Raw genomic sequence first — 24,502 nt, 5'->3', positions numbered from 1 at the left:
TTTTGAAAAAAATGTGTGTACACCTGAAGGGTGAATGCCGTGAAATTTTTCCCGGACGCCCGAAATGGACTCGGATGAATGCACAAATTGATAAAAGAACATATTTTGGAAACATTGGGTTGATTTAAAATAGAGGAAATGAATCCTGAGCCCTAGCATCACATGACCATAAAAATTTGACACTTGAGCGTCCGCATAGATGCATGCACGACCAGTTTTGCATAAAATTTCCAAATCATCATTTTTGCATTTGTGTCATGGAAATAATGTAGGGCATCCCTTTTTATCCTTGAACCAAACCAAACCCTGACATGTATCATGTCTAGCCATTCTACAAGCCTTGAGCCAAAATCCTGACTCACCATAAACCTTGACCCAGGGTGAGAATGTCAATCCTTACCCTCGAAAGCAAAAAAGAAGGAAAGGAAATTTCCAATCAAAGAAAGAAAAAAAGAGGAAAGGAAATTTCCAATCAAAGAGAAAGAAAAGAAGAGGAAAGGAAATTCCCAATCAAAGAGTGGGAGAAAGAAAAAAGAAAAGAAAGAAAAGTCCCAACCAAAGAATGGGAGAAAGTAAAAAACGAAGGAAAGAAAGTTCCTGATCAAGGAAACTAGAAGAAATGTGCAGAAAGGTCTTTGGACCAGACAATATCTGAACAGTACAGAATTGTCACCAAATGAACAAAAGGAAGGAAAGGAAACCATGACCTAAAAGTGGTCTTCTCCCTTTGATTACCAACCAAAATCCTGTGCGTCGGTGACTTGCTCGTCTCGCGCAAAACAAAAGCAGAAAAGGAAAAGGCCAAAAACACACAAAAGCCGAAAAGCCCACCAAAAGAACCCATTCCCAAGGGAAGTCCTATTGATCCATGATCACGCATGTAATTTTTGATTTGATAGGAAATAATTTGCAAAGTCAAGTCATGACAAATCTATGGTTCGGAATTAGAATGAAACACTTACCTGTGCGAGATTGATACACTTTGAGTGATTTTCTTCTATTTTTGTCGAACCCAGTGTTTCCTCTAAATGGTCATTTAGAAACGAAATGCTAAACATCCAAAATCTCATTTGTGGTTATGAGAAAATTTCATCAGCAGATTCTCCTTCCCCGATAGACACATTGTTTTTTGTCCGAAAAGCATATGTTGATCTAATTAGTTGGAAGTTTTATCTCTTTACTAAAGCACGTTCGCATTTTAGCAAAGAAAACACCGAGACTATTTCTAGTCTCATAAGTTATCAAGAACTACGTAGGTCTGAGTTCCTCATTTGAGGATACGTAGGAGCAAAAGCCTCGCTTTTGTCGACCACACCGCTTTTTGTTACCATGACCCAAGAGCTGGTAGCCCGCGGAGACACCTTACGGTTATCCGCACCTCATCATTCAGTGACCCCAAGTGTGATTGATGAGCAGAGGCCAATGTGGTCATCTGCGCCCTTTCCGGAGATGTCAGCATCTTCCGGTGGAGACTTTTTCAAGTCTCACAAGTTATCTAGAACTACGTAGGTCTGAGTTCCTCATTGGAGGATACGTAGGAGCAAGAGCCTTGCTTTTGTCGGCCGCCCCACAAGATCTGTCGTACTGACCCTGAGGTCATGAGACATGCAGAGACAAATTATGGTCATTCTGCACCCTTTTTTCATCCAGAGGCGGCGGGCCCGATGACATGCGGAGACAAATTATGGTCATTCCGCACCCCTTTGCCATTCAGACACAGTCGTGTCCGATGGCACGCAGAGACAAATTATGGTCATTCTGCACCCTTTTGTCATCCAGAGGCGGCGGTCCCGATGACATGCGGAGACAAAATTTGGTCATTCCGCACCCCTTTGCCATTCAAACACAGTCGTGTCCAATGGCACGCAGAGACAAATTATGGTCATTCTGCACCCTTTTGTCATCCAGAGGCGGCGGGCCCGATGACATGCGGAGACAAAATTTGGTCATTCCGCACCCCTTTGCCATTCAGACACAGTCGTGTCCGATGGCACGCAGAGACAAATTATGGTCATTCTGCACCCTTTTGTCATCCAGAGGCGGCGGGCCCGATGACATGCGGAGACAAAATTTGGTCATTCCGCACCCCTTTGCCATTCAGACACAGTCGTGTCCGATGGCACGCAGAGACAAATTATGGTCATTCTGCACCCATCGTCAATCGCGGCCGACAAGCCCGTTGACACGCGGAGATTTACATCATCTTCCGCACTTACAAGATCTGTCATACTGATTTTTGAGTCACGCTGACGGGCGGAAATACCCGAGTGGTTATCCGTATAAACATTCTTTTGCTATCTGTAAGACAGAACGCTTGATAGCAGGCAGAGACTGACATCGTCTTCTGCACCTTTTGTTCCCCCGGGAACAATGAGTCATTTGCATGCGGAAATTTTATGGTCTCCCGCAACTCTCGTCAACCGAGAGGAACGGAATTAGTGTCTTATCTTTACTTTCCTTTTATCTCCAATAAAAGACAAGTAAAGAGGGGCAACTGTCATACCCTAATTTCGTCCGGGGACCTTTGCTTGATGACATGCGACTTTTGTTTGGTCCTTGTAAGGTGCTTGGCACCCATCATTAGGCAATTTGTGAAATTCCGGGACATGCTGGAAAACAAAAGAAAATATTGATGCACAATCCGTAAGGTTCCGCGACACACCGGAAATCAAATGGAAGCATCGTTGCACAATTAGTGAGGTTTCGTAACATTCCGTAAGTCAAAAAGGGGATGATTATGTAATCCACAAGGTTCCGTAACATTACGGAAAGAAAACAAGTATCGTTACGAAATTTATAAGTTTCCGTAACTTTACGAAAAAAGAATCACTAAAAAAAGACAGGGGGTGTACTTAGTAAAAATGGGGGTGTAAATAGCAACCAGGCCCACTTGGGCCCTCTAGAAGATTCCTCCAGAAGGCTGTTGCTTCTGGAGGAAGCAACCCTGCTCGCCTGGCGAGCTGGGCGGCAAGCATCTCCCCTATTTTGCTATAAATAGGGGAGGAAGTGAAGTGAAAAAGGGTTCAGCCCCTTAGGCACTTCTCTCTCTTTCGAATTTGCTTGGAAAAATTGTTTCCGTGAAGAAAATCTAAGCCGAGGCGCTTCTGAAACGTTTCCGTAACGTTTCCGTAAGGAATTTCGCGAAGGTTTCGACCGTTCTTCGACGTTCTTCATTCGTTCTTCATCGTTATTCGATCTTCAACGGGTAAGTACCTCGAACCAAGCTTTTCGATTCATTCTGTGTACCCGTGGTGGTCCACATTGTGTTTTGTGTATTTTTATTCTCGCTTAAACTAAAAATAAAATAAATTTCCACCGATCGTTTGAATTGTATTATCCGTTAACTTCGGTTAAAATGAATTCCGACCGTTCGGTCGTGCCATAACCACGTTGGAAATAAAAAAAAAAAGGTAAAAAATAATATAATAATAAAAAATACCCTTTAGTAAAATAAAGCGAAAAATCAATCGGACGTTTTCTCTTTGGGATTTCTAATTCTTAACCGAATTGACTAATAACTAAAGTGAAACTAAGGCTAAAATCAACTCGCCTAGTCAAGCTCGTCCATAAAAATAGGTTTTTGAAGTTTGTCATTTCAATTTCTTACTAAGTGAAATGGATCATTTTCAAGGTCCAACGCCTTAAAATGATCACCTTTTAAGTAAAAAAGAATCACTTGATACGAAAGAACTACGTAGGTCTGATTTCCTCATCGCAATTGAGGATACGTAGGAGCAAAAGCCCCGCTTTTGTCGACCACCCCAAGAGATCGTTAATGGTCCAATGCCTTAACGTTTCTCTGCTTTCAAAATCAAAAGACCGTTTAATGGTCCAACACCTTAAATGACCTTTTGTTCAATAAAAACATATTTTGCAAAAAAAGACAAAAACAACTTAACCAAACACTTTGTTCCAAAAGAACTACGTAGGTCTGATTTCCTCATCGCAATTGAGGAATACGTAGGAGCAAAGGGAAACACCCTTGTCGACCACAAAAAGAGAAAAATATAAAAAGGGTATAAAGGATATAAAGACATGAAAAGGGAACATAAAAAAATCAAAGTCATGTTTGCACATTCGATTAAAGGCTGCCGTCCCTTGGGACGGACGTGTGGGGTGCTAATACCTTCCCCGTGCGTAAATACAACTCCCGAACCTTTCACTTAAATGTTCGTAGATCGCGTCTTTTCCGGTTTTTCCGACGTTTTCCTCAAATAAACGTTGGTGGCGACTCCGCGCGTATTCCTTTCATGGAACACGCATCCCGCGAGTCTCGCGTCGCCCTCTCGCCGAAGGGTAGGTTGCGACTCTCTTTATTATGATCGTTTGAATAAACTTCTCAATAAACATGTACATGAATTGTCGGAAAGACGTCTTAATTGTGGTGACTTCTAACCCACCTTAGTTGTGGCGGGGTAACCTTGGGCCAAGAGGGGTGTGTTGAAGTCCCCCATTGACTATAATGAACTAAGTCTTGTTTGTATATAGTTCTCTGTATGTAATTATAAGAAAAGAAAATAAGAAGATAAAATGTACTATTCTTCTTTCATAAGTTTAAATTAACTTATGTACTTCCCATTTGTTGAAGTTATATGAGAGACCTTCCTATCTAAGTTAGGCGGGGGTGCCAATGTTGTTGGGATGCTTGTCTTGACTGTGATGTCTTTACATGCCTATTTGGCTTAAAAAGATATATTTTATAAAAACAAAAGTGCATATGTTGATTTTAGCTTATAAGAGAAGTTCTATTTATTTTCCTAATAGTAATTTTCTTCTTCAATGAGTACTTACAGAGACATTTTTTCGGATGGGACCTTAAGTATCTCTTATAAGTTAAAACTGACTTATGCATGAGCAAATTTATAGAAGTTATCATTTATGTTTTCAAAGAGCCGATTTTAACTTATAAGCTGACTAATTTTTGGCTTATGAGAGAAGCTTTAGCTTCTTATTTTTTCTTCTCTTATAAAGAAGTTTATTTAACCAGGCGCTTTAGTCCTTTTTAGCTAGCTATCCAAAGGGATTTGGTTACAGAACAAGGCAACTTACCCTGTTGGAATGTTTATTACTACTAATATAGTGTAGCGACATCTCATTTGTTAGGGTATTGTTGATTTTAGATCATATAGAATTATAATGAACATTGGACTTTGATATCTGGTGAATCATATTTATGCAGGTGCCTGAATGTATTATGTATGCACATGCTCATTATTTGTCCTTACGTTTGTATTACTTGTTTGCCATAACCTAATTAGTTTTGCCTTGTAGCAGGTGTGGGCGATACGTTGTGTGTAAAAATGGAAACTACGAACAATGATGTTTGTGAGTTGGGAGGTTCACCTGGTCCTGTGTCTCCAAAAAATCATCAGTTGAAGTCTCCTTTGAGTTCACAGAGGAAAGCTGCCATCTCTTTGAATAGGTTGAGGTCTTCAATTGCTAAGTTGTTACATTATGACAAGTCTGGCTCTGTAGATTCTAATCCAGAAGGATTCACTGCAATGACTAAGTTGCAGATATGGAAAAATGTCATTGCACAAGTACTGGAGCAGACAAAAATTGAAATTTGTTCACTTGAGAATGAACTGGAGCCACTACAATTTGAATCTGGGGATGGAATGCCATGTTACAATACAAAATCTTGTGATAAAGAAATTGGAGACTATCATAAGGTTACTCATCGTCCAGAACTGTCACAAATTGGCCCTTCCAATGACGACAACAACATAGAGAAGATGATGCCTCTTTCAGCTAACTTACATGGTATGCATGATACTACCAAGGAAAATGATATCAGCAGTCCTGGGACAACAACACCTAAATTTGTAGAAGCGCAACCTTTGATAAAAATGGTTTCTTCTCTTGGTGGTGGTAGTTCATTTTCATCATTAATGGAAATTGAAGATGGGATGAAAGCTCACACTAGCATAGGCTTTTATTCTAGTATTCACGATTATACTTTGCCTAACACTATTATTTCTTCCAATAGAGAAACGGCACAAAGTGCATGTGTAGTATTTAAGAAATTCTTGCATAACAAAACTGACAAGATTATCAGTAATGTTGGAGTTAGCAATAGCTCACTCTCTCATGTTGATGCATTCATTAAAGACAAGTTAGCAAAGAAAAACAGGTTTGCAAGATTTAAGGAGAAAGCTTTAACAATTAAGTATAAAGCCCTTGATCATCTATGGAAGAGAGATATGTGCTTAAGATATCCGAGGAAGTGCACCCGAACCTCTCCTAGAAATCTCAAATTGCGTCTCAAAGCTGTCACTAATTGTTGTCAGAAGAAACTATCCTTTATTCATTATCATTGTTTTCCTTTCCACCCTAGTATGGATATGATTCTTTCTAACTTTTTTTTTGCTAAAAATATGGCATTAATTTTTTTGTTTGTTTCCTTACATAAATAAGTTAGTGCAATGTACAAAATCACTAGGTGTTGGTTGCTGATTTCTTTGCATAATTAGCTCAGCTGTTGTAATTTGATATGGCCCTATATAGATACTTTTTACATGGAAAAAGGACTGAAGTAAACAAGAGATTATTGTTTTTCTATTGTCGGTTAAATTGGGAATCACATAGAATTTAAATTCTTGAAAATTTTGCTTTTAATAGAGTCCAACGGTGTCTCTCAGTCCATTTAACCAATCATGCTAGGTGAGACAAGGCTTGGTTGTTGATGATAATTTTGATACTTTATATTTGTTTTCAGTGTGTCAGATGCTTGCGTAGTGTTAACAATGACAGATGGCAGAACATGGCGGAAGGTCAATATACTGTTGTATAAACACGCTATTGTTCCACCATGGCAAGATTCCCTTCACTAGTTGCCCGTAGCTGTTGGCAAAACATTAGCCACATCATTCAGCCACGGCTGCTATTTAACAACACTTTGTTGGCATAGTACGCTTATTAACCACTAAGTGGGATGGCTACCATATCGAAGATTATGGACGTGAAATAAATAACTTATAATTTTGCAACACTGCTCAACCAACTGAGCTAGACTTCTTTCGTAAACAACTTATAATTTATATTTACTATACGCATAGACGTTTTTAGAAGTAAGAAGTAATACAAAATTAAAGATGTGTTCAGTTATTCATAAATAATAATCAATATTATAGTCTAACACATTTTCCATTAAAGTGAGACTAATGAAATGATAGTATGAAGTTAAAAATAAATAGAACATCATGGAATGTGAGGAAGCTAGGTTTAGGGAAGGCTAATTAGAGGATTTTGTGTTTATTTTTGCTATTTTTGGCTGTTTATGAAGGATCTATTGCTCATTAATTTTGTAATTTCTTTTTGTTAGAATAATCTATCGTTTTATGGAATCGTAATTATTGATTCCATACAGTGGTGAGGTGAGGAGCAGCGGACTCCAAAACTATACACACAAAGATGCTTAAAAAAGAAACATTAGAGGGTTTTTAAACAATTCTTCATTGATGATTTAGGAGATCTAGAGAAAAAATACGTACTCTACTTGGGTTGAATGTCTCTTCATTATTTTTCTATTCTATTGGATTGTACAGAGCCCTTTGTAGTTCAATGCACTTCATATTTGCACCACCCTAAGAACTCCTCATTTGTCCTAGTCTGAAGCAGTGTTGGTTCCATTAAAAAAATAGCGTCGAGCTTTAAAAAATTAGGGGAAAATATGGGTTTGTACTCATGTTCACCACCGTGGCCGTGATGGCTATAATTTTTTTGTCTTACTCCTCCGCTTCATTAGGAAAAAGAGATTCTAACTAATCTAGAGTTCGGCCGTGAGATAAGTAAAGCTTGACTAAGAATTATTTCCCCCAATGATCAAACTCGGATAGTATCTGTGGTGGCTATTTTGTTGTTTTAGTAGCTGTGACTTTGGGCATAATGACTAACCCAAAAATAAGATGTGAATGAACTCTAACACAACTAAATTTTTGAGCATGATTGCTTTTTTTTAATCAAGTACTCTTGAAACTTCTTTCGTAGTTTTTTACACATTTAAAATAGTGGCAATCTTGCTTCTCGTGACAGTGTTTTCAAAGTCAACTGCTACATGCCGCTATCCATGATTGATAATTGGGAGAACCACACTGCAAAAGCTAGTTGTTGTAGTTTGAGTTAAAGAGTCCTAGGAACTATACACATCATACCAAAATTCTATATTCCAAATATCGGCTTGAGTTTCATACCTTGCAGTTGGATTCTACAAATTTGCCATGATGTGCATCCCTATCATCCATGTGGTTGCTGGCTATGCACTAATTCCCTTACTAGTCTTGGGTAAACTCATCAATTCTTCCAATGTTGCACTCACGCTGCTTGTTTGCAACTAAGAGACATATTGAAAAACTTTGATACCAATTGAGAAGAACATCTTTAGAATCACATTACAAGTTAGTTTTGTAATTGGCCTTATAAACACTAGACCAGAATCCCATGCTTCCAATGTAGGACCCAAGTCTCATATCCTACTAGAGTTGCTTGATTCATTATCATTGCTATTGTCACTTAGAAGCACTTTCGCACCTGTCAGGCCAATACAATGTTTCTAAAGGTAGCCATATAATGTTGCATTCTGCTATTCATACTTGTTTCTATTATATTGACTCGTGATGTTTACATTTAAATGAATGTTCTATTCCTAATTTAGCTTTATTGTTATGATAATAACTTTACTTCCCTTGTTTATGTCTTTATTTCCTTCTGTTTTTGCAGCAGGAGATCAGTTAAGCTTAGTTCCAACATCTGAGATGATAAATTATACAAGCCAACTGCTGAGATAATAAATTATATCAAAAGGATAAAATGTTTTCAATGTTCAATTCTAGTAATGAGCTGGTAGAAGATCCATTGGCTGTTGAGAGAGAAAGGACTATGATCAACTGTTGGACATCACAGGAGAGAAAGATTTTCTCGGAGAAATTTGCAGCCTTTGGAAAAGATTTTAAGAATTGCTTCTTTCATTGACCACAAGACAACTGCTGACTGTGTTGAATTCTACTACAAAGATCATAAGCCCAATTGTTTAGAGAAAGATAAGAAGAAAAAGAACAAGAAGAAGGGTTGTAGCAGTCAGAAGTCGAAAACATCGAAAACTATCGTGAAAGCATTGGGTAAAAAAGGAAATCGTAAAGCAAATGTTGATTAACAGAAGAAATTGATTGAAGCTCTGGCAATCGGTCGGCTGACTTAAATGAATCAAAGGAAATTGATGGAAAATTTGATTTCTAATGAATTTCAATCTATAATAAAGACCATGTAACTTTTACTTTTGTTTCTGTATATAATATAATAATGATGGACGACTATTTGATGGGTTCTTAAAGCCTGATGAAGTAGCAACTTTCTATTTGTTTATTGAATAGTTATACAGAAATAATCATTCAATTTCTCTATTTTCCTAGTTATCATTCAATTTCTCTGTCTCTCTCTTTGAACTCTTCTACTGTGTATTAGTTATAGCTAGATTTAATCAATCTGTCAGCATTGAAGAAATGTAATTTCAGACTTTGATCTTTGAACTAAAAATCATCTGCATTGTTTGTTTGTTAAATGCACGTGTTATTGAAAGTAAGTTGGCGTGAGGCATTCAGATTCCACAAGACGACTATGTGGTTTCACCAGAATTTTAGCTTTGATCTTATGAAATTGCAAATGTATCTCGATTTCTCAATGGTCTCAGAGGATGATTATGATATGGTTGTGCAAAAACCATGCTATGAAGTATATATTTCTTAGTTCAAAATAATCACACTCTTCTATTTATCTTTACTTTGATTTGTTCTTTAAAAGTCACAATTCCTTTGGTTCAGCTTTCTCTCACACACCTTAAATTTCAAGGGTTTTGGTTTTGTTCTTACATTTAGCTTCTAACTTTAGTTGCTTATCCTTTTTTTTTTTTTTGCTTCTTTTTCTCTTTTTCAGCTAAAATTATTATTTGATCTTACTTTGTTTTGAAGGGTTTGCACTTGATTTATGCATATTTTTTTTTATCAATACTATTTGATTATTAATTATTTCATTTATATTTTTTAAATCCCTTTGTCTATGACAACTCTGCACAAGCTCGACACAATGTTGATAAGAAGACAAACTTCAATTGCTTCTTGTTTGTGACAACTTTGTTTTAATCCAAATGATTTTTTGCATGAGAAATAAATTTTGAAAAAAATATATGATGCACAACTAACCTGGTAGAATATTGTCCAGAAATTTTCCCAAATTATTATAAAGTGATATGATAATATTTAGAGTTTTTCTTGTGAAAATACTCTTGCAGGACAACAAAGGAATAATAATTATGAAAATAGATTCTTGTAATTTTGTTTGGCTTGAGAAAAATATATGACATATTATTAAGGTTAAGGAAACTTGCTATTAAATTTTATAAAATTCAGAGCTGTCTAAATATATTTTTTTAAATTTAAAAATAGCATTTAAGAAGAATTTCAGTGTTAAAAATTAAATTGGAAAAAGCATTTCTATAATGAGTTTTGGGGAACCGAAAATTCTATGATGAAATATTTCTTTATATATGTAAAACAAAGCAGGTGGGGTAGTTTTGGAAAAATAAAAGAAAGTAAGTGGGATAGTTTGGAAAAATAATATTATAATAATTACCTAGAAAAAAGGTTTTTGGAATGATGAGCTGAAAAAACTGTTTTAAAATTAATGTTACCATCATTGCCAAGTTCTATTCTCCCCCAAAAACCTTAATGTTCTAAATTTGTCTTCTTTCCTTTTCAATTAAATTCTATTATTTTGTGACTATTTGTTTATTCTTTAAAATAGGTTTGGGCACAAATCCATCGCATATTCTCTAGTCGAACTGATAGTCACATTACAAAGGCATCAACCACAAAGAGGTTTGTAAAAAGTTAAACGCAGAAATCATAATCGGGATGCCACAAGGTTTAAATTGTAACTTCTTACATATAAATCTTATTTTCTTTCTATCTTCATGCTTGTGATCTTCATGAACAACTATTCCAAAAACTTCTACCCTTCATTTCCTTTTTTCTGTAAAAAACTTTAATTTAATTAACCATTTTTGTATTTTTGTTTTCAAATACTCCAAAGGAAATCATTAGTTTTTATACTTTATGTTTAAAATGTTACCTAATGTTTTTCTTAACACCTAATTTGAGACTCTATACTAAAGGATTTATACAAAGACCATGAAACAAATGAGTCTAAAATTTAGGAGTAAAATAGACTACTAATAATATTAGTAATTTCAAATTATGTGTTAATTTAGTTTATTGATAATTGAAATCATTGATAAAATACTTATTCAATTTCTATATAGTGAATAATTAAATTAAATTTTGAGTAATAATAATATGGATATATATATATAGATTTTTTAATATAAGAAAAGAGACATGCATCTGAATCTATAATTTATACATTTATTCCACAAAAATATATAATTTATATATTTATTATCTACTCAGTTATTTTTAAATTAAAATTATGATAATTAGTAAATAAAATGTTTTAATTTCAATAAATATATTTTCTTAAAAGTAAATATGAAATATATACTTCTTTGTTTTGGTTAATGATAAATATTTACATATACATCTCGAGATTGAATGAATTCAAATACAAATTTGAACATTTTGAAAATGATAATTATTCAATCACAAATAGAAACGATAAAAGAGCATCAATATTAGTTATTAACATAAACTATTTATATAGAACTAAATTTCAAATAAACTTTAAAATTCATAATTTTGAGCTTCTTGTACATGTATAATAATAATTTTAAATTTATTTTATTTTTTAATACATATTATTTAAATTAATGTGTATTTAAATGGTAATTAAATGTTTTGATCAATTATAATTAAACGGAGATAAAAGAACATCATTTCAAATTAAAAAATTTGAAATGATATATTTTGTTTTTAACAAGTAGATAATTAATGTATTTAATTTTTTTTCATATATCTTCTAATTATTAATATAAATATAGAATCAATTCATATAATTTATTATCATTTCTTTATATTCATCTAGTCGATTTTGACACATTGACATATGATGACAAGTGTAAGATCATCTTCTAAATAAAAATTTACTAAAAATCCTACTTATACGTCAATCCTGGATCTATAAGGATTTTTTATATAATGAATTTAACTTTTTATTTTTAATTACTATAATCATATTATGAGTTTTCCATATCTGTTCTAATATTAAACTATTTTTTATTGCTAAAGGAATATGTTGAACTTCCTAACCACTTTTCTCGGCCATTGAAAAGTGGTCTTCTTACCACAATTTTTTTTAAAAAAACAAGACTGGAATAAATATTGAAATTATTTTGCATAAATTACCGGATAGTGATTATTTTATGTGCTGGGACATATGCATGTTGCTAATTATGGGGGCAATTGGGCCCACTAAGCAATTTATTTTACTTGCATAAATTATTATTATATTTTGCCTACATAAAAAATAGGTATTTCTCCCAATATATAATTTTTAAATAAAAGAGAAAATATATTGGTACTAATTCTACTCACTTTATCCTTTTACATTTGTAAAACATTATGTTTTCTGATTTTTTTATCATGAAATTGTGTAATTTATTAAAGTGTATAATATTTTGTCAGTAAAAATATTAAGGACTATTTCTTTGCCCCCACTAAAGAAATTTTTTATATCCATCACGGTTAATTTATGTGTATACTAAAACCTATATACCTCTGCCACCATCGTGGATGATAAATATTAGATTTTCATTTGTGATGTTCGTTTGGAAAATGGGTTTGGAGGGGCTACACTCATTGAACAATGAACTGAATTATGTGTTGCAAATGACTTAATGGAAGAAAACACAATTAGATTGAATATTGATTTTGGTGACCCCCCTGGAATATTTTGTTGTTTTTTTATAGTGTTGTGTGTGTCTTTCAATACATTGTTATACATGTAATGTTGTGCATTTTAATTATGTTTTGAAAATAATAGGATTCAATAAATTTGATATATCTATATAGTTTATTTTAATTTTTAGATTAACACACGTGAAATTTGATCAAATTTTATATGACAATAAATTTGATATATTTATTAAATCATTTCAAAAAAATTATTCTAATTATTAAAAAATAAATTCAATAATAACAGAGTGTGCTAAAAATTCCATTATATGAGTTAATTATTAATTAATAGCATTAATATTAGCTGAAAATTGATCAACAAAACATCCATATTAATTGTATTAATAATAGATTTTCTAGTAATATGTATTTTTACAAAACGTTTGTGTCTGGGATTTGGATACTCTCTCCAGTAAAAAATAATTGGAGAGTCTCGAATTTGAGAAACATACATTGTTTGATTGACAACTTCCGTTGTGGCAAGCAATTGGCATTTCATCAAGTGGAGAACCTGATTGGAGCTTCAAAAGCACCATATATAGACATATTGGACATTAGCAGGAAAAAATATACAAATAATAAAAAATAAAATATATTCGAATTATAGTGCTTTGGAAAAGAAGGAAAAACAAATAAATAAAGATTTTGAATAATATTCTGAGATTAACATGGAGCGTAATAATGTAATCCAAAATACTAACCGAATGTTCCTACTATTAGTGATGATTAGGTGTAGTACTAGTTTAGCATTACTAGTACAACAAGCCAAAGCTCACTAATATGATAATAAGATTACTAAATCTTAATTGAAGAAGCTAGTAGGAAACATAATGGATAGGAAATGGCTCGTAGTATTTCATATAAGATAACTAATTGATTTGATAATATATTCTGAAACTGAAGATACTCTAGAGTTTTACCAATATATTCTAGAGATATGATACGACATTCTAGAACAGCATAAATTCCCTAGATACCAATGATAACAAGAAATTAAACTTTCCCAAGGTTCAGCATTTGAAAGTGTCAAACCACAGGAGTACTAATGGGATTCAATAAGAACATTGAAATTGAATACGAGGCTGGTGTAAGTCACAGCTAACACAAGTCACCATCGAAATGATCATTATAGGGAAGAGTCCAAGTAGAATTGTCGGTATAGGATGAGAACAGTATTATAAACATCAACATTAAAATTTAAGTAGGATTTGGATCAACATTAAAATCAAATACATTATTTGTCTACTCATTAAAAATAAAACATATCATTTCAAATTTTTTAATTTGAAATGGCGTTCCTTTATCTCCATTTAATTACAATTGATCAAAACATTTAATTGCCATTTAAATACACAATAATTTATATAATATGTAATAAAAAAATAAAATAGAATCAAAATTAATGTTAGTGGGACTATTTATTTGATAAGCTTAAAATTATTATTATACATGTACAGAAAGCTTAAAATTATGAATTTCAAGTTTATTTGAAATTTAGTTCTATATAAATAGTTTATGTTAATAACTATATTGATGCTTTTTTATTATTTCTATTTGTGATTGAATAATTATTATTTTTAAAATGCTCAAATTTGTATTTGAATTCATTCAATCTCGAGATGTATATGTAAATATTTATCATTAACCAAAATAAAGAAGTATTATTTCATATTTGTTTTTAGGAAAATATATTTATTAAAATTAACACCTTTACTTATTAATTATCAGAACTTTAATTTAAAAATAACCGAGTAGATAATAAATATGTAAATAATATATTTTTGTGGAATAAATGTATAAATTATATATTCAAATGCATGTCTATTTTATTATATTAAAAAATATACATATATCCATATTATTATAATTCAAAATTAATTTTACTGTTCAATATATACAAATTGAATAAGTATTTTATCAATTGTTTCAATTATCAATAAAGTAAATTAACACATAATTTGAAATTACTAATAATATTAGCGGTCTATTTTACTCTTCAATTTTAGACTCATTTATTTTATGGTCTTTGAATATAAACTAACAATATCCTTTGGAGTATTTGAAAACAAAAACACAAAAATGGTTAATTAAATTAAAGTTTTATACAGGAAAAAAGGAAATGAAGGATAGAAATTTTTGGAATAATTCTTCATGAAGACCACAAGCATGAAGGTAGAAAGAAAATAATATTTCTATTTAAGAAGTTACAATTTAAATAGAAAAATATAATATATTTTAGCAAATATATTTAATTGATTTCACATTGGAAGAAAAACCTATAGCAGAGAAGACAAAAAAACCTTGTGGCATCCCCCATTATGATTTCTATGTTTAACTTTTTACAAATCTCCCTAAGGTTGATGCCTTTGCAATGTGATCAAACCCATTTTAAAGAGTAAACAAATAGTCATAGGATAATAGGATAATTGAAAAGGAAAGAAGAAAAATTTAGAACATTAAGATTTTTGGGGGAGAATAGAACTTGGCAATGATGATAACATTAATTTTAAAACATTTTTTCAGCTCATCATTCCAAAAACGTTTTTTCTAGGTAATTGTTATAATATTATTTTCCCAAACTACCCCACCTACTTTCTTTTATTTTTCCAAAACTAACCCACCTGCTTTGTTTTACATATATAAAGAAAGATTTCATCATAAAGGATTTTTGGTTCCCCAAAAATCATTATAGAAACATTTTTTCCAATTTAATTTTTAACATTAAAATTGTTCTGAAATGCTATTTTTAAATTTAAAAAAAATACTTAGACAGCTCTGAATTATATAAAATTTAACAGGGAGTTTCCATAACCTTAATAATATGTCATATATTTTTCTCAAGCCAAACAAATTACAAGAATCTATTTTTCATAATTATTGTTCCTTTGTTGCCCTACAACAGTATTTTCACAAGAAAAATTCTAAATATTATGATATCACTTTATAATAATTTGGGAAAATTTCTGGACTATATTCTACCAAGTTAGTTGTACATCATTTGGATGAAAACAAAGTTGCCACAAACAAGAAGCAATTGAAGTTTGTCTTGTTATCAACATTGTGTCAAGCTTGTGCAGAGTTGTTACAGACAAATGGACCTACAAAATTAATAATCAAATAGTATTGATAAAAAATGTGCATAAATCAAGTACAAACCCTTCAAAACAAAGTAAAATCAAATAGCAATTTTAGCTGAAAATAGAAAAAGAAGAAAAAAAAGGGATAAGAAACTAAAGTTACAACTAAATGTAAGAACAAAATCAAAACCCTTGAAATTTAAGGTGTGTGAGAGAGAGCTGAACCGAAGGAATTGTGACTTTTGAAAAACAAATCAAAGTGAAAATAAATAGAAGAGAGTGATTATTTTGAACTAAGAAATATATACTTCGTGGCATGGTTTTTGCACAGCCATATCATAATCGTCCTTTGAGACCATTGAGAAATCGAGATTCATTGGCAATTTTATAAGATCAAAGCTAATATTTTGGGGAAACCACATATTGAGTCATCTTGTGGAATTTGAATACCTCAAGCCAAATCACTTCTTTCAATAACACGTGCAATTAGCAAACAAACAATGGAGAATTGTTTAAAAACCCTCTAATGTTTCTTTTTTAAGCATCAATGTGTGTATAGTTTCGGAGTCCGCTGCTCCTCACCTCACGACTATATGGAATCAATAATAACGATTCCATAAAAGGATAGACTATACTAACAAAAAGAAATTACAAAATTAATGAGCAATAGATCCTTCATAACCAACCAAAAATAACAAAAATCAAACTAAAATCCTCCAATTAGCCTTCCCTCAATTCTATCTTCCTCACATTCCATCATGTTCTATTTATTTTTAACTTCATATATACTATCATCTCATTAGTCTCACTGTTAACAGAAAATGTGTGTTAGACTATACTATTGATTATTATTAATGAATAACTGAACACATCTTTAATTTTGGATAACTTCTAGGTTACTTCATTCCTTTTTCTATGTAAAAAGTATCTATATAGGGCCATATCAAATTACAACAACTGAGCTAATTATGCAAAAGAAATCAGCAACCAACACCTAGTGATTTTGTACATTGCACTAACTTATTTATGTAAGGAAACAAACAACAAAATTATGAAAGAAGTACATAATGCATTTTATCTAACTTCACCAAATGTAGAAGTACATAAGTTCATTTAAACTTATGAAAGAAGCAGATACAAACAGGATTTAGTTCACTTTAGTCGATGGGAGACTTCAACACAACACTCTTTGTCCAAGGTTACCCGCCACAACTAAGGTGGGTTAGGAGTGACCACAACTAAGACGTCTTTCCAACAATTATTGTACATGTTTATTGAGAAGTTTAATTGAATGGCCATAAAAAAGAGTAGTTGATAGAATCTAACAAGATACCTGAGAAGGAACTGAATGCACCAAAAGCTGGAGTAGCAACACTTACACCATCACCCTTAGTTTTCTTTTTCTCAAACATAGCAAGTCCTTCACCCAAATTCAGCCTTGGCTTCTTACTTGTCTCTTCAATCACATTGTTCACACTTGTTTCCACTATATTCTTGTTCTTGTACCTACCCTTTCCCGTGCTTTGAGAATAGAACCTTTCAGAAGTATTGTTCCCCTTTATTAAGTGGTTTCCAGCCTAAAGAATCCTCCCCTTCATAGTTCTTCTTCTCATTATTATCATGGTGTTGTTCTTTGGAGTTAAGTTTCTCCATAGTGTTCATAGAACGTGCATGAGAGGGAGTACTTCGCACATCATCAATGCGCCTTGGCCAGGTTCCTTTAGAAACTAGTGCGCAACACCACCACTACCACCATCACCCAATTTTCTGGGACCTGTACAGAAAAAAATTAATATTCTAGTCAAAATTGGTAAAAATATGAAGGAAAAAAAATCCATAGAAGCTAAGTATATATTCTCAAGGACAAAAAAGGAGAAAACAAATATATGTGTTAGCATGCATGAAAATTCACTTATTTGAAATAAGATTTTCAATTGGAGACATGAATAAGTTTTTCAAGTTGACTTGGTAAGTCTAAATTTTAGTAATCCTTTGAAAGTAAACGAAATTTAATGCGCTCATAAAAAAATAATATTAATATTAATATTTTCTCAACTAAATACATCTTTGACTTGGAATCATAATGGGGAGGTGTTAGGTATTGTGTTATAGCATTGTCGAAAACACAAAAAGCATTGTGTCTATATCCACATTTGAAAAAAATAGTCATATTTGCCCATATACACGTGTAAATAACAACTACCCCTATTCCCATAGTCGCTAGGCAGCTATATACCCTTATCTACACATGTTATCTCACTTTACTTAAGAATAAAACCAACAAATCAAGAACAAAATACTAATTGACAAATTACAACAGTTGAATTAAAATAATTATTCATAAATCATACAAAACATAACCATTCAACATGATAACATGATCATTTAGCATTACTATTATTATTAAATACTCCAAACATAATCACATAATATAAATAGGTATAGGACAAGGTGGGTACTATGACATCCACACCCGCATCGATCTATTTTAAATTTTGAAGGTAAATTCATCCATGGATGCATTGCTATAGAGCTAGAATTTATCCTTTACCCATAGATAAAATTGAATAATATGTATATCCAATTAAATTATAAATTATTCAAAATTTTAATTTCTTCATAATTTAATTAATAGAAATTGAACGTCTCAAAAGTATTCTATTGATAAAATTATAAGGCATAAATTATGGTGAAATGTTGTTTGTAAGACCTGTTGTACAAAAGATATTACAATTAAAGAGGAAATGGAAGAAAAAGAAAGAGAGAAAGAGATAGAAGTATCATGGGTAATGAAAAGAAATTGAGATAGAAAATATCGTATAAATTACTTTTTTTGTTGTTGTATAAATAACAAAACTCCAACATATGAGTAAATCAATTTGATTTCTTGCAATACATTTTTATCTTTTCTCATATTCTATTCACTACTACAAAAAACAGTTTTAACATCGACTTATTAACATCGGTTTTGGACAAAACAGTTAGTTAACATCGGTATTTGAAAAACCGATGTTAACGTGAGATATGTTAACATCAGTTTTCCAAAAAATCGATGTTAATGCATACACGTTAACATCGGTTTTTCAAATACCGATGTTAACTAATGATGTTAACATCGGTTTATGGAAAACCGATGTTAACGTATGATATGTTAACATCGGTTTTCCAAAAAAACCGATGTTAATATAAACTTTTTTTTAATTATTTATATATTTTTAAAAAAATCATATATTGCGTTATTAATTAAATTTTAATTAAAAAAATATAATAATTAATAAACAATAATAAATTCAAAAGGTAAACATTTAAAAATTAAACTAAATTTTTAAATGAATTTCGTAATTTTAATTTTATTATTTCATGATTATCATTTAAATATAACACACATTTATATAAATTATTTGATATTAGTTAATTTGAAAATAAAAAACTATTTTTAATAATAGAGTTTAACTTTTATAGAATTTTTATAGAATGTTGGTAAAAACAATTATATCGTTAAAAAATTAAAATTTATTATTAATATATTTTTATTTAATTATTATAAAAATAAAAAATTAGTTTTTTTCTTCTTAAAAAGGCAAATGGAGAATATTGTTTAAAAATTCTATGAAATCTTACTATATTTATATTATCGTATTATCTTTAAATTTAAAGTAAATTAAAATATTTGTATATATTAATTTGATTTATTGAAAATATATGTTACGGTGATTTAATTTAAATAATTATAGTTATCTCATATATTTGTAGGATTTTAAAAAAATGATATTTTTGATCATTTTTAAACAAATTTTTTAGAAAATAAAAATATTTTCATGAGACACAAAATTTATGTTTTAAGTCTTTAAATTTAGAGTTAATTATAATCCACATGTAATTTATTTTTATTTCATTTATCATTTTTTTTATTATTTTTAACCTTATTTGTTAATTTATTTTTATTACGTTGTTCAAATGTTAGTCCAAATATGTAGTCTTTTTTTAGTATAGTCGAAATATGCTAGTATGTCGCTCCAAACACTAGTAATCAAAATACTCAGCTTTCCTAATTTCTTTCTAGTATTAATATTTTTTTTCTTCTAATTTTCCTTAGGTGTGAAATGTTTTGGAAATTGTTATTCTATGGTACGCTTTTTTTTAATATATATCTCCTTGCCGTGTGTGGTTAGTAGTAGGTTTTTTTTTTCCAGTCTTCTAGACTTTCATTTGAAAGAGTTTTTTTCTTTTTTTTTGTTTTCGTTTTTTTATAATTTGTTTTGGTTTCCGTGGAACTGCACATATTAGTATTTTAGTTTAGTTTATACTCCAGTAAAAGTTGTCTATTGGATAATTTATTCATTATTAGATTAGATGACAAAGTAATAAAATTTGTTATTTATTTACTATTTATTGGATACTTCAAGGGTACTATGTAATAATTTTTCACTATGTTTGGAGGCCTAGGAGAGAAACTAGCAAAAGTAAGCTAGTAGCAACAATTGTTACCGAGGAATAAAAAACATGAATATTTTAATAAGCTTGATATTTATTGCCTAAATTAATTACATTATAAAAATATTGTTTATTTTTTGAAATGAGAAATGTCATGTGAAATGCGAGAAGGCCCATTTAATAGCTGGGTCCAGGGCCCCAAACTTTGAAAGTTTGAAAGAGGGAATTGGAAACGGTGGTAGCAGCACAGTGAGGTTTAGGGTTTCTCCTTCCATTCTTCAGTGTTTACAGAGAGAGAAAGAGTAAGAGAGAGCAATGAGAGAGATCATCGCCGATTCCATCCACGTCAACCACTAAGACGGCGTCCTCAAGGGTCACGAAACTGCCGACCTCAACGGCGAAGTCGTTGCCACCCTCTGCGGCGTCGTAGAGCACATCAACAAACTTGTCTACGTTCGCGCGTTACGCTCCAAGTAAATCTTCCTTCTTAGCTACTAAACTTCTCAGCCTTTTTTTTTCTGTTATTATCTTCGTTAATGGAATAATGTAATAACTCGTAGATATAAACCTGAGGTTGGTGACATTGTTATAGGGCGTGTTGTTGAGGTACACCTTTAATTGAATCAGTCATTTTTCTTGAATTTTTTGTTTGTGGTTGTTACTGTTCTCTCACTATTATGATTTTATTGATTGTTGTGTAGGTTGCTCAGAAGTGTTGGCGATTGGAGATAAATTACAACCAGGATGCAGTTTTGCTGCTTTCTTCTATGAACATGCGTGATGGTGTTTAGGTATTTCATAATTTTTTTTGGGAATGTATCTTGTGATGAATTTTTTTCAAGGTTTTAAATATTGGTAGCGGTCATGTTGCGGTTTCATGGCATTTGTTGATTTCACAGGAAATCACGGTTTTTAAAACCTTGCTTTTATTAGAAGAGTATCTGGAATCTGTTTAGCTTATGCATCTCTGAATTTTTTTAGAAAATTTGGGGTCATTTTGTTGTGCTTTCTTTAAAATAAAATGGATCATAATTATGAGTGCTGAATAGAAGAATGCACCTTTCAATTTAGTTGTTCCTTTTGACTTATATAGATATATTTCTAATACTAGATTCATCAATATCGATTATTTCAATTAAAGGTGACTCGAAAAGTCTTTTATTGATCATAAATAAAAACCTGCAAACAAAGCAGTGATATATATAAACGTGTAAGCTACATTAATTCTCTTAAGAAATGATAACTGGGGTTGCTAATTAAAGTTAATAGTACCTAAATATTTAGGTACATTTTGGTTTATTTGGTGTTAGTAATCCATTGCCACTCTCTCAAGTATTATTTTTAATTTTTAATTATATATAAAATGATTATAACTTACTTTTAATAAATTTCTCTTTCATAAGAACAATTCTCATTTTAAAAATGTATAAACTCTAACTTTAATCATATATAAATATTTAAGATTAATTAAAAGTTACATGACTACTTATAATTACAGTACATTTATCTATTAAAACAAGAGTATTGAGGGAAAATGAAAAAATTGTTGTAAAATGTATGAATGAAACTGATAGTAAATTAAATTGTGGAAATATTAATTGGGAAAAAAATGAAATTTATGGGATTGAAAAAAATTTAAGCATATACCTTGAAGGAACTTTTGAGAGAGTAGTGGGATAGTGGTTATGGGATTTTTACTTGTGAAGAGGTATTTATATCTCATGGAAATAATTTTTCTGCAAAAATATTGATAGAATGTGAACTTATATCTTTTCCAAGAATAGAATATATTTAGTATTTATTTTTTTATGACATCATAACAAATGTGAGATAATTTTGTTTGGTCTTATATTTTTTAGAATAATTCTTGAAACAAACATGTATTTTGAAAAGGATTTTCCCCTCATTCCTCTTGAATTTCACTCCAAAAATTTTAATTTTCTTAATACAAAAAAGGTTAGTTATGTTTTTTGTTTTTCACCTGGATGTTCTTACGTGCGTTAAAAAGAAACATTTGACCAGAAGGTTGATTAGTCAATCACCACAAGTATAATTCTCATTTACTACTTTTGGGACTCTAATGACGTGTCTTAATATTATATTATAGTAACATTTTTAATTGAAAATGGAAATAGATTAGTTTTGATAACCTGAGTCCAAGATGCTAATGATGACGTTTGACGAGGGAGCAGAGTTGTAGATCGTGTTTGGGTGGTGGATTTTGACAGGGGTACTTTGGTCCTTAAGGGAATCCCAAGAACGGGTTGTGTGGAGGAGCTTCAAATCTAATCAGAATTATTCAAACTCTTGTTACTAGGCCCTGAACTTGATGGATTTTAGTATATATAATGTAATGTCATAATGAAATAGAAAAACATAAAATTCCTCCATGAATAACGAAAACGAAAATTGAACTTGATGTAATACTTCCTTTAGAGGTTTATTTTAACTAATGTAATATTTTAATGTTGCTCATATTCAACACTAGTGTTTTGAAAGGACTTGATGATACTTTACAACCTAAATCCAAGGCTGTTGCTAGGTGGATTGTTGTTAAGGTACGTGATTTAAATAAAATTTCTACTTATATATATTTTATGTGTGTGTACACTAATTGTAGTTAACGTTTAATTAATATCCAAATTTCATTATGTATTTATTGTAATAGACAAAAAGGAATCACTGAATGTGGCTATTATGTGATGCACTGGATGTCCACGATAATCTTAGGATCTTTCAGGAATAATTGGGAGACGGTAATTGTTTATTTCAAACAAAGTTGGTTTTCTTATAATTGTTATTACATTATTAATTTATTTATTTTATTTGATCAAACAGTATTTTAATGAAGTTAGACCATTGGAAGCAGAGAGATTCAAGGCGCTTCGCATCCAGTGGGCAAAATATTATCTAAAAGTTAGAAATCAAGCATAGGATGTTAGGCAACTATGTAACTTTAGGTTACTTAATTAGTTTACATACTTTGCATTACATTTTTTACAATTGTTGTTTCATTTTAACATTGAATAACCTTTGTTGATAGTTAGTTTTTTGCTAAAACCTATTTGAAAGCAGAATGCAAATGATATATGTTGTGTGCTGTGTGGTTTGATTTTAAATTTATTGATTTTTTTGTTTGTAAAAACAGAGATATTATTTAAAAAAATTCCTGAAAACAACATCGGTTTTTTGGAAAAACCGATATTAACGAATGTGTTAATGTTGACAGTTAACATCGGTTTTTTTGTAAAAAACCGATGTTAACTTTCAATATTAATATACATTTTTTGGGTGTAATTCATATTAGCAACATCGGTTTTTAAAAAATCGATGTTAACGATAATACTATCAACGTCGGTACTTTTAACATCGGTTCAAAAACCGATGTTAAAAGTCATAAATAACCGATGTAGAAATCATATTTTCTAATAGTGATTATCCTCTTTCTCTTTCCTCTTGCAAGGTTATAGTCAGTCTCCCTTTTGACTCAAAAGCTTAATTGATGATATATCAAGGTGCATAAATTTAAATCACAAATCTATGATCAAAACAATAAAATAATCACCTATATGTTGGTGAGCATCTTGTCATAATGCATCAAGAATCATAAGTTATAAACTATATATGAATCAGACAAAAATGTTAAAGAAAACTCACCAACATGTGGAAATCGAGTAGATTCCTAATTCTTAAACTTGAGAAAACAACAATGAGATGATGAGTGTTTTTGTCTCGCAAGAGATCCATACCTCTTGCTTCTTATCCTTGAAGACTCTATTTCAATCCCACAACATTGATTCAGAGGCATAAAAATCAACCCTAGTAGCACTGAGCACCTAGAAAGAACTGTGTTCACGACAACAATCTTAGCATAAAACTAAATCAATTCGAATAGCACCAAAATTCCACAAGATTAGCACCAAAATTCTACAACTTTAACACCAAATTTAAGATTTCCTACTCTATTGAAAACCTAAGGCTTTTCCAAAAAGAAAAGAAAATCAACAATAAAATCAAACCTTCAATTTTTTTGGTATGGAGAGAGGACCACCGCCCTAATTGAAACTCAAATCGAAGAGACTAACACTCTAT

At 31.3% G+C, this 24,502-nt stretch overlaps 1 long non-coding RNA gene across 2 annotated transcripts; it reads left to right on the top strand.

Annotated features, from left to right (window-relative positions):
- Positions 1 to 20,009: 20,009 nt before the first annotated feature.
- Positions 20,010 to 22,968, top strand: LOC102666793 (uncharacterized). Of its 2 annotated transcripts, XR_003265191.2 has the most exons (4): positions 20,010 to 20,883; positions 20,971 to 21,016; positions 21,112 to 21,201; positions 22,899 to 22,968. It is a non-coding gene; the product is annotated as an uncharacterized lncRNA (long non-coding RNA). The 2 variants fall into 2 exon arrangements; XR_419138.4 differs by lacking the exon at positions 22,899 to 22,968 and having other exon boundaries at positions 20,073 to 20,883; positions 21,112 to 21,550.
- The last annotated feature ends 1,534 nt before the right edge of the window (positions 22,969 to 24,502 follow it).

This window comes from Glycine max, chromosome 17 (assembly GCF_000004515.6).
Source record: "Glycine max cultivar Williams 82 chromosome 17, Glycine_max_v4.0, whole genome shotgun sequence".
Taxonomy (NCBI): domain Eukaryota; kingdom Viridiplantae; phylum Streptophyta; class Magnoliopsida; order Fabales; family Fabaceae; genus Glycine; species Glycine max.
Note: the sequence above shows the minus strand (reverse complement) of the source record. Positions and strands in the feature narration are given on the sequence as shown.